Raw genomic sequence first — 14221 nt, 5'->3', positions numbered from 1 at the left:
GAGACTCTTGAGAGTCCCATGGACTGCAAGAAGATCAAACCTCTCCATTCTTAAGGAAATCAGCCCTGAGTGCTCACAGGAAGGACAGATCGTGAAGCTGAGGCTCCAATACTTTGGACACCTCATAAGAAGAGAAGACTCCCTGGAAAAGACTCTGATGTTGGGAAAGATGGAGGGCACAAGAAGAAGGGGACGACAGAGGACGAGATGGTTGGATGGTGTTCTCAAAGCTACCAGCATGAGTTTGACCAAACTGCGGGAGGCAGTGGAGGACAGAAGTGCCTGGTGTGCTCTGGTCCATGGGTTCACGAAGAGTCGGACACGACTAAACGACTAAACAACAACAAAGTTCCATGCCAGGAAACTCTCCCATTTTTATTTTTATTTTGTGTTCCATAAGTGCAGGCATATATGCCAGAAAAAAGCTCTGCTTTTAAGGCAGTTTCTGATACACTCCTAACATTTCTGAATATAGCAATATGGATAAACTACATTACTTATATGTGGGTCGGTTTTTATATATTTATCCTGCATAATTTCTTTTAAAAAGAGCCGCTTGTGGATTGTGTAATTATAAGCATTGATTTTGCTTATAGATTTACCTCACATTTTCCTCTTTCGAATGAATTGCTGAGATCATTTCAGATGTTTAAGATGATCCCATTAATTGAGAATAAATATTTGCACTCTCCGAAACATCTTCATGTTTGTGAAACAGAATCATGTGTGCACACAGCTGTTGGGCAATTGTATTCCAGGATATTGGTGCCAGCAATTCATCACATTCCTCTTCATTCATCTTCTCATGGGCTTCCTAATCAACCCCTAAATAGCCATGTAATTTGAGATGGAGCAAAAATGCTCTGTTGGCTTCCCTTTTACCTTTCTGCCCTCCCCCTCTGTTTTTCCTGGCACTGCATAATTGTTGTCACTGTTGAAAACTGCTAGCCTGTTTCCACATAGGAAGATGGTGATACTCACATTATGTAGGAACATAGTAATGTGCCTTATACTAAGTCAGAGTTGGCGTTATGCACACTGGGGGTTGCTGACCTGGTGCCCCAAAGGCAGGGGGCCCAGACTCTGTGGATTTTCTTTCTTTCTTCTTTCTTTCTTCCAAAAAATAAGTCTCTAGTCCTCCTAGGAAAAAATAGAGTTCTGAAGCTCCCAGCTCTGAGGCAACCCACTCCCCTCAATGCAATGATGTAGTACGGTCCCAGTGGTACATTGGGAAGGAGGGGGGATATATAATGTAGGGGTGCTACCGCTGCTGTTATAGATTTCCCCCCTTTTAACTTGTCTTATGAATGCACTTCTAGCAAACCCCCCCCCCCCCACTCCTAAAAAATAGTGTGAATTCTTCCATGCCTCCCCCAGATAGGTCAATGGTTTTCATTCCTTCCCATGTTCACCATGAATTTTAAAATTGGGTGGGAGTTGAATTAGCACTCCTTGTCGTGCAGCAAGTGTTGGCAGACTGAGTTGTACAGATATGATTCTAGAGACCTAACACACACAAATGATTCTTGCACAGCTCTTTCAAAAACATATAATTGGTTGAAGGGGGGATTTTAAAAGTACAAGTCATTCTGGAGTTTGCTGAAGTTCACTGAAATTAATACTTCTCCATTTAAAGTGCCATTCAAGACACACATCAGCCCTGTGGAAATACATGGGACTTACTTCGGAGTAGACACACATGATTACATTGCAAGCTGGGCTTCTATAAATTTCAATGGGAAGAAAAAACATGACTCACTTCCACTGGATTTGGAGCATCATCAACGTAATCAATAGAACACTATTGTCACACAGCCTATATATTGAAACCAATCTTAACTCCCAAATAATTCTGCCAAATAGTTTACATAAATTCTGAAAAGGAAATTGTCTTCAGGACGATTTCTTCCACCCATGAATTCATGTGAACTCCAACAGGACAAAATAGTTCCTTTTAACTCAACTTGCCTTTTTTGCTTTCTGGGGAAAAGGGTATTTTAATTATAGTTAAACACGGAATGAGCTGCAATGTACAAAGGGAACAAACCTCTGAGCAATATATTGTTATAGATCTACATAGGAATGTTGGATCAATGACAGCTCACTGTGATTTCCCATTATCTTAGTCTATTACAGCACTCTGAAAGATGGTTAACACTTCGTGAATCTTGGCCAATTATTCTTTTCATTTCATCAGGATTTCATTTTCCCTCACCACCCGGCTCCACTCATAGCAGGGTTGTATCTGAATGGCACAAATGATTGAATAAACTTTAATTAGATGCCTCTGAGCAGGAAATGTTCTATCACTCTACCTTCTTTCATTCAACACAGTGCTGAGTAGCTGATGAGACTTTTGTGTGCTTGGGTGAAAATGGAGTAGGAGAAAGGTGGTGATTTCTAATATTTAAAAAATGTTGATAAAATCATTTGATTTCCTTTCCACCCAGCATTATTCACATTATACCCCCTTCAGCATCAAACGGAACAGAGATCATTAGAATCTGCTGGCCATTTTAAAATATATTGGAAACAACGAGGAACTGCTGGTAGGGCATTCATATTTTAACAACCCAATCCTATGCGTGTTTACCCAGAAATAAGTGTCACTGAGTTCATTGGAGTTTCTGTTGACAAAAGGGTGCGTAAGACTAGATAAACACACTTATCTGGAAGGACGTCTACACTGGACTCAATGGGACTTATTCACATGTAGGCACATATTGTTGAAGAGTTAAAACATTTAGTGCAACTTGTATTTTTGTTTCAGGAAAATAAATAAGGGACTAATGTCAAGAAGACAAATAGAAAAGTGTATCTACTGTCTGTAAGGTAGGTAAAGGAGCCCTGGATGATTAAGTCCAGCCAAAGGCGACTATGGGGTTGCGGCACTCATCTTGCATTCAGACATAGGGAGCTGGCATTTGTCCACAGAAAGCTTTCCAGGTCATGTGGCCAGCATGACTAAACTGCTTCTGACACAACTGTGTCGGAACACAGAACACTGTGACGGAAACCAGAGTGCATGGAAATGCCATTTACGTTCCCACCACAGCGGTACCTATTTATCTACTTGCACTGGCATGCTTTCGAACTGTTAGGTTGGCAGGAGCTGGAACAGAGCAATGGGAGCTCACCCCATCATGGGGATTCAAAGCACCAACTTTAGACCACAGCACCACCCGTGTCCTCTACTGTCTATAGAATGCATTAGCAGTATGATAACAGATGCACAGGTGAACAACCTGCCCAGATCATAAGAGCTGTAAGTATTATCAGCAATATTAATTAAATTTCTGCCCTACTCTTCTTTTCAAAGGAGCCCACGGTAACATACAACCAAACTGTAAAACAATACGATTAAAATAAAATAAAAGCAAATATAAAATATTTTAAAACACTAATAGTATATATGTGTGTGTGTGTGTGCGTGCATGTGTGTGCACGTGCACAGCATGCACACATTATTATCTCTATCACTGATGCAATATTTATGTTTCCAGGGATAAAAATTGTGAAGGCTACTTAGTAAACAGGGCTAATCTTTGACAGACTGTCTCAGAGGGCGATACAAATACTTTTATTTCTGTAATCTCCCATCCAAATGCTCATAGTCATAATGTCACACTTTGAGCAAATAGCAGTAGGAAGCAGTAAGTGCATGCAAGGTTTTAAATATTTGAAGGTGGTGGCCTGGAGCTTGAAAGCATTAAAAAGAAAGAAAAAGATTGCTTTCTAAGCACTTGTAACAAAGTTACATGACAACTATTATTCAGAAACTAACAGTGAATCAAACCAAATAGCCCTGATCAGGAGATGCCACCATGTGTGACAATCTACCTGAAACTGGGTTGACGTGGTAAGCTTTTAAAGTGCTAATTACCTTTTGGTGCAGAGAGTGACTGGAATTAATCCACCTGCTTTCTCCAAAACAAGTGGTGGCACTGTCAGATTTGTCAGTAACAAGTATTTCTTTAGCAGTGAGTGTAGCATCACAGTCCAAAAGAATATACCACAAGTACGTTCCTGGGCACAACCATTCCCCCACCATCCACTCCAAAGGGATTAACCATCTTTGGTGGGTCCTACAATTAGTTGAGTTCCATCAATGGCTGTAGTGTAGTTTGTTGTAAAACACTATGAAGCAAGCTTGTTCTCTGTCATGACACCCTGGATGTGTGACTCCCTCCCGCTGGAGATATAGTTGCCTTCCCATATTAGCAACCTCCAGATATTTCCATAACACATAACCTACGGCCCATGGGTCTGATTAGAGGCCTGCTAGCCCTCCTCATTCAGCCCGTGAGGCTGTTTGGGTCAAACCATTGCACCCTGCCTTATACCTTAAGTATTTACCTGTGGGACAGGTAAAGATGTAGCTGAGCTAAAGGAAATTTGGAGTCCTATCAGCTCTGTGGCTCTGCAAGCCCCAACAACCAGCTGTCAATCATGGCCCAAGAGGAATGGGGAGGATAAGAACTTAACCAGATTCCCATGCCTGAATTTAGACTTACTTTTTGTCCAGACCTACAGAATCAGCTGATTTAAAGGCTGGTGCCTTTGCATCTGCACTACCATGCTGCTGTATTTATTGTTTTAAGGTCTTGATGATGCTTATCATTTTTATAATTTTATGCTAATTGTTAATTGTTTAAGTAACAATTTGATAAAAACATTTGATAAAATGCTGTGTGCCACCTTGAGAACCTGTGGGATGAAGGGTGGATTATAAATAAATTAATACTAATAGCAATAACAATAATGATAATATTGTGAGTACTATGGGGGCGGGGGGGGTGTAAACTCACTCCTTTATTAACAGCTGAAATAATAACAAAGTAACAATATATCTGAATTTAGTATTAACTGAAAATAAATCAACTGGCCAGTCAATTCCCTATTTTCTGTCCCGTTTGAAGGATGGGAGGAAAGTGGAAAGTCTAATTTGCTTATTTCATTGCTGCCTTGCCAAGGGCAATAGTAATTACACTAAATAAAATTAAATCAATACATTTACTTCCCAGGCAGGTATCATGCCATGAGGCCCAAGCGGAAAAGATAAAGAGAAACTGAAATAATTAAAACTTGAGAAAATAACTATGCTAATTAGAATGCTCATTAGTCTTCATAATGGGCAACAGCGCACAGGAGGTAAAAAAGTCACTTGGTGTTTCTGTGAGTACAACATCAGAAACATCCTTTTAAATAACTGAATCAATCACAAACAAAAAGTGACTAACAGGGCACACTTATTTGTTTCTACTCAAAAGTAAGCCTCATTGAGTTCAATGAGACTTACTTCTGGGGTAAGTATATATAGGATAACAGCCAAAATAACATTTCCCTTTCCCTTTGCCTGGGGAGCGCATATCTTCCGTCTTCCATCAAAACAGATAAATACGCTGCATGTTCAAATGAAGGTATTTTCCTCACTCCACGGTGGTGCTAAATTGAATGAGACATTAATTGCATTCAACATTCCACCAGCTCATTATTTAATTTCTCACCTGCTTACTGATTTTTAAGTTATGATCTGTGTGCTTTCCCCTCTGGCAAGTTTATTCCTCACTTTTCAATTTACTCCCCTCATCTGCACGTCTGCAGGTTATTTGACTGTCTCTTAAAAGAGGTAGTGTGCTTTGCATACTATTGTGGTGGTGAAAATTGATTCACTTCCATATTATGTTTCACATGTTTCAGGTCTTTGCATACTCAACATGATGACAATTTGCTGCTGGCTGCAGTTGTTTAAGAGACAGAAAAGAGGTGGGTAATCAAGATGGAACAATGCATGTCTGTCCCGGGGATTTCTGCAGGCCCACTGCTAGAATTTTGTGAGAAATTTCTTATTATTCCTGCTCCTCTGAAAGTAAGTATCTGACAGTGGTGTGTGGTCAGTGGACTAGGGGGACTAGGCTAGGCCTCTAATTGTTTTCCTGGTGCCTCCTTTCCAAAGCCTGGGAAGCTTCTGTCTGGCTTAGGCAGAATGCTCAGGTACATAACGTCAGGACATCGTGGCATCAGGACACCCACCCACTCCCACCCCCCTCACAAGCTGGTGCCTCTGGCCCTAACTGTTCCCCTATGAAAAAATTCACTGTATGCACCTGGTACCTGAGACCACTGCTGTGGCAAAAGCAATAGGTCCTAGTCTACAACTCTGCCTTAGGGTGGTTCTCTCACTGCTGATAATGCAATGCAATGGCAGCATTGGGAAACCTTTAGTCTATGGGTCTGAAACAGGGACATGGTCAGGACCTTGGACAGCTCTGAACATGCTGATCCAGAGCCCAGAGGCAAAGTGCCAGAAACAATTATGAATCCTGCAGAAAGACCAGTTACCTCAGCATTGGCCTGGAGCAACTGCCCAGTTTTTATGTCTGACCCTAAGAGTTAATATGGAAAATAGTCAATCTCCCACCAGCCATTTGGTAGAGAAAAAACATCTGTAGCTATTGCAGAGTTATGTAATTGTTGAAACAGTTGTCTGTTTCCTGATGTATCATTTTGCCTTGCTATGTGAATTATTTTAACATTTTTTAATTGCTTTATATTACTTATTTATGATTAGGTAAACAGCAGTATAGAAATCCCTAAGTAATTAAAATTAAAATTAAAGCCTTTCTGCCTCTTGTCCCCGAGTGCTACATCCTGGTATGAGCCCTGCATCTGAGTCATGGGGAACCACTAGCAGGGACTCCAGTGAAGATCTCAGTGATGGAACAGGAATTTATGGAAATGGGAAGTTCCTAAGATATCATCAACCCAATTCATTAAGGGCTCTCTAAATTAATACAAGAAACCTAGTCTGGTAGCATATGAGCAGTTAGTGTAAGCTGGAGTTATCCACCACCTGGTTTTTTTTCTGGATGACATGGTCAGAAATGGAGAGATCATGATCTAGAATTAGAGGTATTTGGAACACTGGAATATTTATAAGCTCTCGAAGTAATCAATGAGAGTATATCATCCACAGTATGACCACCAACCTTTCTTTCTGGCATTTAACAGTTATGTAGCAGGCATGCTTGACAAGTGAGATGTACATTGTTTGGGATCCATTCTATTTTTGTTATTGTAAGCTGTTTTAAACAGCTTTTTTAATGTTATACCCTGGGACCTTAGGGAGAAGGGTGGGAAATTATTAATTATCATTATTATTATTATCATCATCATTTATATAATAAAAATAACAATTGATAATTTAATAATTGACATTTTTCGTGTATATAATTAATATTTAATAATTAATAATACTTTTGAACTGGTTCGCTCTCCTCAGCACTGTACTTCATTATGGGCGTTGGGGGGGAGCTTCATCTGTTGAACCTCTGTCCATTATGCTATCATGAAAGTCACTCAATGGTGGCAAGGAAGGAAACTGCCAGCTGTGTAAGGCTCTATTTAAGCAGCATTATATTGCTTGTAGAGAAGCATATGTTCATCACAGTCCAAAGCTTTCCATTAGTGCTGTCCCAATGTCAGTAGTTTGGCTGTTACCCAGAATCAACACATGGCGTTATCTGGAATCAGTATGTCTAATATAGCATTTCCATAAACTGAATTCTTTAGGCTTGGAGTTAGGAAGATATCACACAAATCTCCTCCAGCTTTTCCACATCTGGTGCAAACTGTATTTATTTATTTATTTTTGTAGGGAAAGCATGTAAACTCGTGAAGGCCTTGACTAACGTGAATTTTGAATTCCCCAGCCTTGGCTACTAGGCCTTGTACGTCCCACTGATGTTGCCAGAAGACAGGTACATTGTGCAAAGATATGCCACAGCCTACAACTGACATGAACATGCTGTTAACAAGTGCTGAGAGTCAAGCTGTTAGCCGAGGGAAAATAGAATTCACTTGCTTTCTGGCTTATTCTGAGGTTATATCCTCTAAATCCTGCTCTTCCTCTTTTCAGTCTAAAAAGTGTGTGCAAAAGAATTACATGGAAACAATAAAAAATATCACAAGATTTAAGGCCTGAATTGAAACATTTTTTTTCTGGACTGTGTACCCTAGGGGTAGATAACACAGTCCCCTCCAATTGTTGGACTCTTGATCCCATCATCCCTGACCATTGGTCACACTAGCTGGGGTTGATGGGAATGCAGGAAAATTGTAAAAAAAAAAAAAAAATTTTGTTTTTAAAAAAATTATAGCCATTCTAAAATTCCCTCCTTTAGTGAATGGGGAGGAAACTGAGCTTTGTTTTTAGCTGTTCTAATTTGATCCCAAATTGGAGGTTGAACTGATGGGTTTGGTCTAGCTCTTGACCCTGCAGGTGAAGTATATGCCTTGAGGGAATTGCCAAAAGAGCCTGTGGATGGCAAATATACAGTCCACTGGAACCCAAATGGTTGAATTTTTAGGTATCAAAATTTAATGAAGAGTTCTTGACATGCCAGACTCATCCGTCACATGAGCCTATGCCTCCAAGCTGGTGATGCAGTTACAGCATAGACAAGGGTCTACTGCTTCAGCAAGAACTAGGCCTCTGAATGCTCATTCCTCTCCCCCCACCCCCATGCACAGAATTTTTGCTCAACAAAATGTATCCGTGAAACGCAGTGACAGAGCAGTGAAGCTAACATATGAGTCCTGTTAGTTTCACACCTTTTAGTTTAATAGATTTTGTTTGGAACGCATTTTTATTTTGTTCACATTTGTCTTTAGGCTGGCTCAGAGATCAAAAGAAGTAATATTTAAGAAGGTGTTGTGGAAATATTTCTATTTCACTACTGCTGAGAAGAAAATGAATCTCTAGGCTGGGTTTCCCCCGCTTTCTTTCTGGTTAGAAAGTTCTTCATCAAAATGAAGCAATCTGTTTTTCTTCTATTTTATTTTATTATTTTGCAGAGGACTGACATATGCCAGCAAATAAACTGGGGGAGAAAGCTCCACTGAACTAAGTGGTACTTACGTTTGAGTAATCATTGTGAGGCTGCAATACTGCATCACAACCCTGCATAGAAATAGGCCAGCTATGGTTCTCCAGATGAAAAGGCAAGCAACATCTCATAGCCAAACCACTTCACATTACTTCAGCTCTTTAGAAGAGTTTCCTATTAAGCTAGTTCTACAGAGGGATGGGGAACTGAAGGCAGAAAGTGTGCTATTGGAAGGAGTGGAAGAGATTTGGGGCTAGGGACAGGAAAATTTGTCAATTCTGGTTTCTCTTATTTCCAATATTCAGTTCTCCACATGAAGATTCATCAGCATTTTTGTGCAAATTTCTTCTGATATTGCAATTTCTTCCAATGTACACATTTCTGCGAAGCAGTCTTTCCTAATATAATGCAATTCTGTATGTTATTTTCACTAATATGTGCATTTTTGTGAACACGTTATTCCAGCATATGCATTTATGTACACATTACTTGGCTGGAGAGCTGACGTTAAAGAACGGCTGTGTTTTGATTCATACACAGTTTCAGAAAGTGTAAATTGAGTAGACTCACCTTCAAATGGGAACAGAATTTAATTTTTCCCCCATCCCTTGTTGGAAGATGGAAAGTTAACCAAGGACGGTGACATGTGAGGAAGAACGATAGCCCAAACTGAACATTGCTAAACATGTTTTAAAGCCTAATACAATAAAGTGTTGTATATTTTTAAAAAAGCTCCCCATTTGTTATATAAATCATATTTGAAATTGCATTATGCCTTAAATATCCTCCTCCTGATCATCATCACTGTGAAAAGGGACAAAATGTTCTTTTTGTTTGTTAAATAGGAGATCTGCTGTAGCAGAAGCTTCACAGTAGCTTAGATGGCATATGCACTTATTGGCCCAATCACACACATGAAGGGAGCATTCACAAGCTCAACAATTGCTCCTGCTCGCTACCGCATTTAAAACTTATGCACGTCAGTCTTCAGACTATAGATGAACCTTACATATTGCCTGATACCCAAATGATAATTTACACCCATTGTTTAATTTGCTCTGATGAATGGGGAAAGCAAACATGATAATTATCATTATCACCATTATCACCTATTATCATCTGGGTGGCCTTTCAGCAAACTTTACAGAACTGTTCCCTGCTGAACAATTCTCCCATTGTTATTTTCTCAGCAGCCTTTATACTCTCATAATCATAGTACACCCACTGAAACCAATAGTGGTGTCCATTGCAAAATTATTCACCTGCTGTTGTGTGGGCAGGGCGGTCCCTCCCCCTACCTGGCTGATCCCTGGCAATGACTCCCCAGGCAGGATTGGGCGATTGGCTAAGGTAGGCGGAGACCCCCAGGTATCCAGCCTGGGGAGGGCGAAGCCAGCCCGTACTACCGGGAGCCACACTGGGATCTGGGGGGCTATGCGCGACCATGCAAAAGGTGCCCCGCATTTGATGTGGGGAGCGATCATTGCAAAATTTGCCTCGATATCAGTCTGTCTCTAGAGTTCACCAAATGTCAAAACTATGGACAGTCAACAAAGGGTAAGGAAAACAATGCATTCATTGGTCCATGTCTATGCTGTGTATCTCTGCATGTTGGGAAGGCATCTGAATTATAGCAGGGCTTCCAAGCCCATAAAAAATCCCATCTTTCTTGCTGATTTGGTTTTTGTAGGATGGAAGAACCATTCACTCCTTAACAAGAAAGGTGTATGCTCACCATCATGTTGGGACCAAGTGGATTTCCTCCTCTTCGTTGAAACTCCAATTTGAATCTTCCTCTCCAATATTGATCCTATCTCCCTGCCACTGCTGGATGCTAAAATGAACCAGCCAAACGGATGTCAGAATTCTGATGTTGGTGGTACCAAAAAGGGTGTGTGCCAGAGGACCAGAAGTGGTTTGAATCCTTCAAATCCATCCTGGTTCCCAATGTCATATGAGTTGTTTCCACTGGGAGGGAAAAAGTGAAAACAAACAAAAACACTTTTAAAAAACATTTGAAAGATGGAATGAAGGAACTAAGTGTGGGAATGTTAAGGATAGTAGGAAAGGATATATTGAATAGGTATTATCTTTCCTTCACTCACGCTAGTAAGTGATGTAGCAGAGCAAATTCCCCTCAATATAGCTGGAAGCTAGTTTGAATGTTTGTTTGAATCTCTTAGTTAAGATTATTTCCTGGTGTCCCCTTTAATCCCTCTTAAAAGAATAAAGACACAGGAGTCTTTCTGAGTAAAGTAACAAAAAGTTTACTCACATTTCAGTTCATGATATGATCCCTGAAAGGCAGGCTTTACTTGGTAGTTACACAATAAACAGTGAGTTCATCAAAAATTACATTAATACAACAAAATGGCTGCAGGAGAGCAGCATAGCAGCAAAAAGATAGAACAAGCAAGACAAGAGGAAAATAACAACTGAGAAAATGGCTGTGTGACTTGGCTCTTTTGTAGAGTGAGCCAGAGCCAGGGAAATAAGGAATGTTGCTTTTGACGGTACCAATGGATTACATCCCACACAAAGAATATTCCCCTGCCTTCACATTTGCCCTGCCAGCTTGAGCCTGGCAGGGTGTTTGGCAATGCAGCTGTAGCAACTTTAGATTTGGTCCCTCCTTCACCTTAGGATTGAAGCCCTAGCAAGTCAAGGTTCATGAAAGAAAGAGGTATACAGTCATATTTCGGGCTACAGATGCTTCAGGTTGCATTTTTTCGGGTTACGGACCGCCGAAACCTGGAAGTACCAGAACGAGTTACTTCCGGGTTTCGGGGGTTGCACATGTGCAGAAGCGCCGAATCACAACCCGGGCATGTGCAGACGTGGGTTGCAAATGCTGCAGGTTGCGAACATGCATCCAGCACGGATCACGTCGCAACCCAAGTGTCCACTGTATTGGATTGAAATGTGAAAACAGAAGGGAGAGGGGAACAATACTGTAAACAACGAGGCTTGCAAAAACCTACTCTTTAGCCAGCAGTGAAAAGATACAAATATCAAATCCTCACTTTGGTATTTCTGAAATGTAAAGCTAAAACAAAAGTCTCCCTGCACTGGCCACATCTGTCTTCCCATCTCTTCTCATGGGAATTCAAGTGCATGTTTGATGGGGTAAGGAATGAGGGTGCTCTTATGCTCCTCCATTATTCTGCTGCAACTGTGCTCCTATCTGATCTCAAAGGAAGACATGTCAAAATACAATTTAAAAAGTGGAAAGTTGGAATATGGTTTCTCAACCAAAAGCAGTTGTTTAAATGCCAGACTTTGCATAACTCTGTAGAAGGATATTTAATACTGGATATTCTCCAGAATCCTTTTCCACACCACTTTGGCTCCAGGCATTAAGGGGGAAAGACTAAAGTTTCATTTGCCTTTCACAGCAATGTATAACATAAGTAATTATTATTAAGTATTTGCAAACTGGGCGGGCATTTTTCAATATCCCATTTACAGACAGACCACTCTTATGGTTTAGGGCACATACTGTAACTGGGTTCAGAGATCTGGCAGAAAAGCAGCCCTTGTGCCTGAGCTGGGAATTATGGCTTTAAAAGGAAGTCCAACTTGGGGCCAAATAAATAAGCACACCCAAACCTTGCAAGTCAGTTCCAGATTCTGCCCAATTCCTAGCTGCCTATGTTGAAATCTTTGCCTTCTCTAATCTCCACCAGTCCATTTGAACCTGAGAATTTGCATGCAAGCTGCATACACACCATTCATTTAAGGCAGGCTTAGAATCCTGGGATCTGTAGTTCACAGAGCTACGATTCCTAGCACCCTTAACAAACTACACTTCCTGGGATCCTGTTTTTAAATGCAGGGGGTGTCTGCATCCAGGTTGTCAAATAATAAGAAAGCCTTCCAGATCCTTTCGAATAAATGCTCTCTCGTTTGCTAAGCAAAAATGGCATCCAGATTTTACAGGGTGCTGATGAGAACTGGGATGTTTCTGAGCTATTCCTCACCCCCCGCCCATGCTATGAAAAGAAGCTAGTAACAACCGGCGTACTCAAGCTAAGCATACCCAAATGGACTGTAATCTGAAGGTTCACATTTCTAATGCTTCCAAAGCCTCTAAGTCTGGATCTGCACACTGACAGAGCAGAGATGATTAGGGGGAAACGTGCCTTGTTGAGATTGGTCGATGTGTTTCTAGCCGATATAACCTCTATTTCAACACAGTGCCTCCTTATAATAAAATGATTTGAGGGAAGACGCACAGATCATAATTGTTTTGCACCCAGTATTACAAGTTTAATTGCTACATCTAAGTGCTCTGTATGTCTTGCACCTGCTCTTGAGAGTATTTCTCGCTGGCACAGACTATTATTACTTTCCCCCCAGTGAGGTTAAAATATTAAACCCGACCTTTCACTGCCCACCAATTAGGAATCACCCACGTCAATTTCTTAATATGCAGCTACTAGTCGCGCTAACCTTTATGTTCTTGGCCTTGGCAGTTTATCCATAAGATGCAGGAAGTAGCGAAAAAGATTCTGATTTACTCAGATGCATGTGGATGACATGTATAGTTTGTAAAGGCAATTCTCAGTAATAAAGGCATTTCCGCCCTACCCCCAAGCAGGTTGAACAAATTGTCTGTGATTGTATGCTATGTGAACATTTTGTGATCTGTTCAAATAGCTGTGTAAATAGCAATCCGATAAATTAATGAAAAATGTTTTATTTTGAAAGGGGAATTTTTTTTAATATTGTGTGGCACACAAAGTTAACCTTCCTTCGAAATACAGTCATGTGACCTGGCTTTCCCACCCTCTCCTCCCACTCCTGGCTCCTTGTGCTCTCTAGGAAACCTCTGCTACAGAAAGCGGGACTCTCAGGAAAATCTTGGGATTGGGCACCAGGGTTTGGGGGGGTTGCCAACAAGAGGGGGGAATCAGTGGAATTTGGAGGAGTCTTGCCCCTGCCCCTGGATGGGGAACAAAATGGGAGTGGGTTTTGTAAGCCAGGTCTATAGTCCCTCACCCCCCCCCCCCGGCTCTGATTATTATATGTGATGTTGGCTTTCTCCTCTTAAATTTTAAAGCTGAATTCCATTACTTGGCATTGCCTGTGCTAGATTTTGACACTATATTCTGCCTCCCTTTGGCCTTTGGACATGAGGAATAATACTGGATTTCTCCTAGATTGCTATGAGTTCCTGCAGGTGACCTACTTATTGAGCATTTATCCCGATTTGTTTGCAGAAAGCTTAAATGGAAGTAAAATGATATCTGGACTTCACAGAGCATTTGGTTTGATTAGTTGGTGAGGTGCTTATACATAAATGAATACTGTATTCTTCCTGATTTGCTTGT

This window comes from Podarcis tiliguerta, assembly GCF_965153285.1.
Source record: "Podarcis tiliguerta genome assembly, chromosome: 7".
NCBI classification, from domain to species: domain Eukaryota; kingdom Metazoa; phylum Chordata; class Lepidosauria; order Squamata; family Lacertidae; genus Podarcis; species Podarcis tiliguerta.
Note: the sequence above shows the minus strand (reverse complement) of the source record.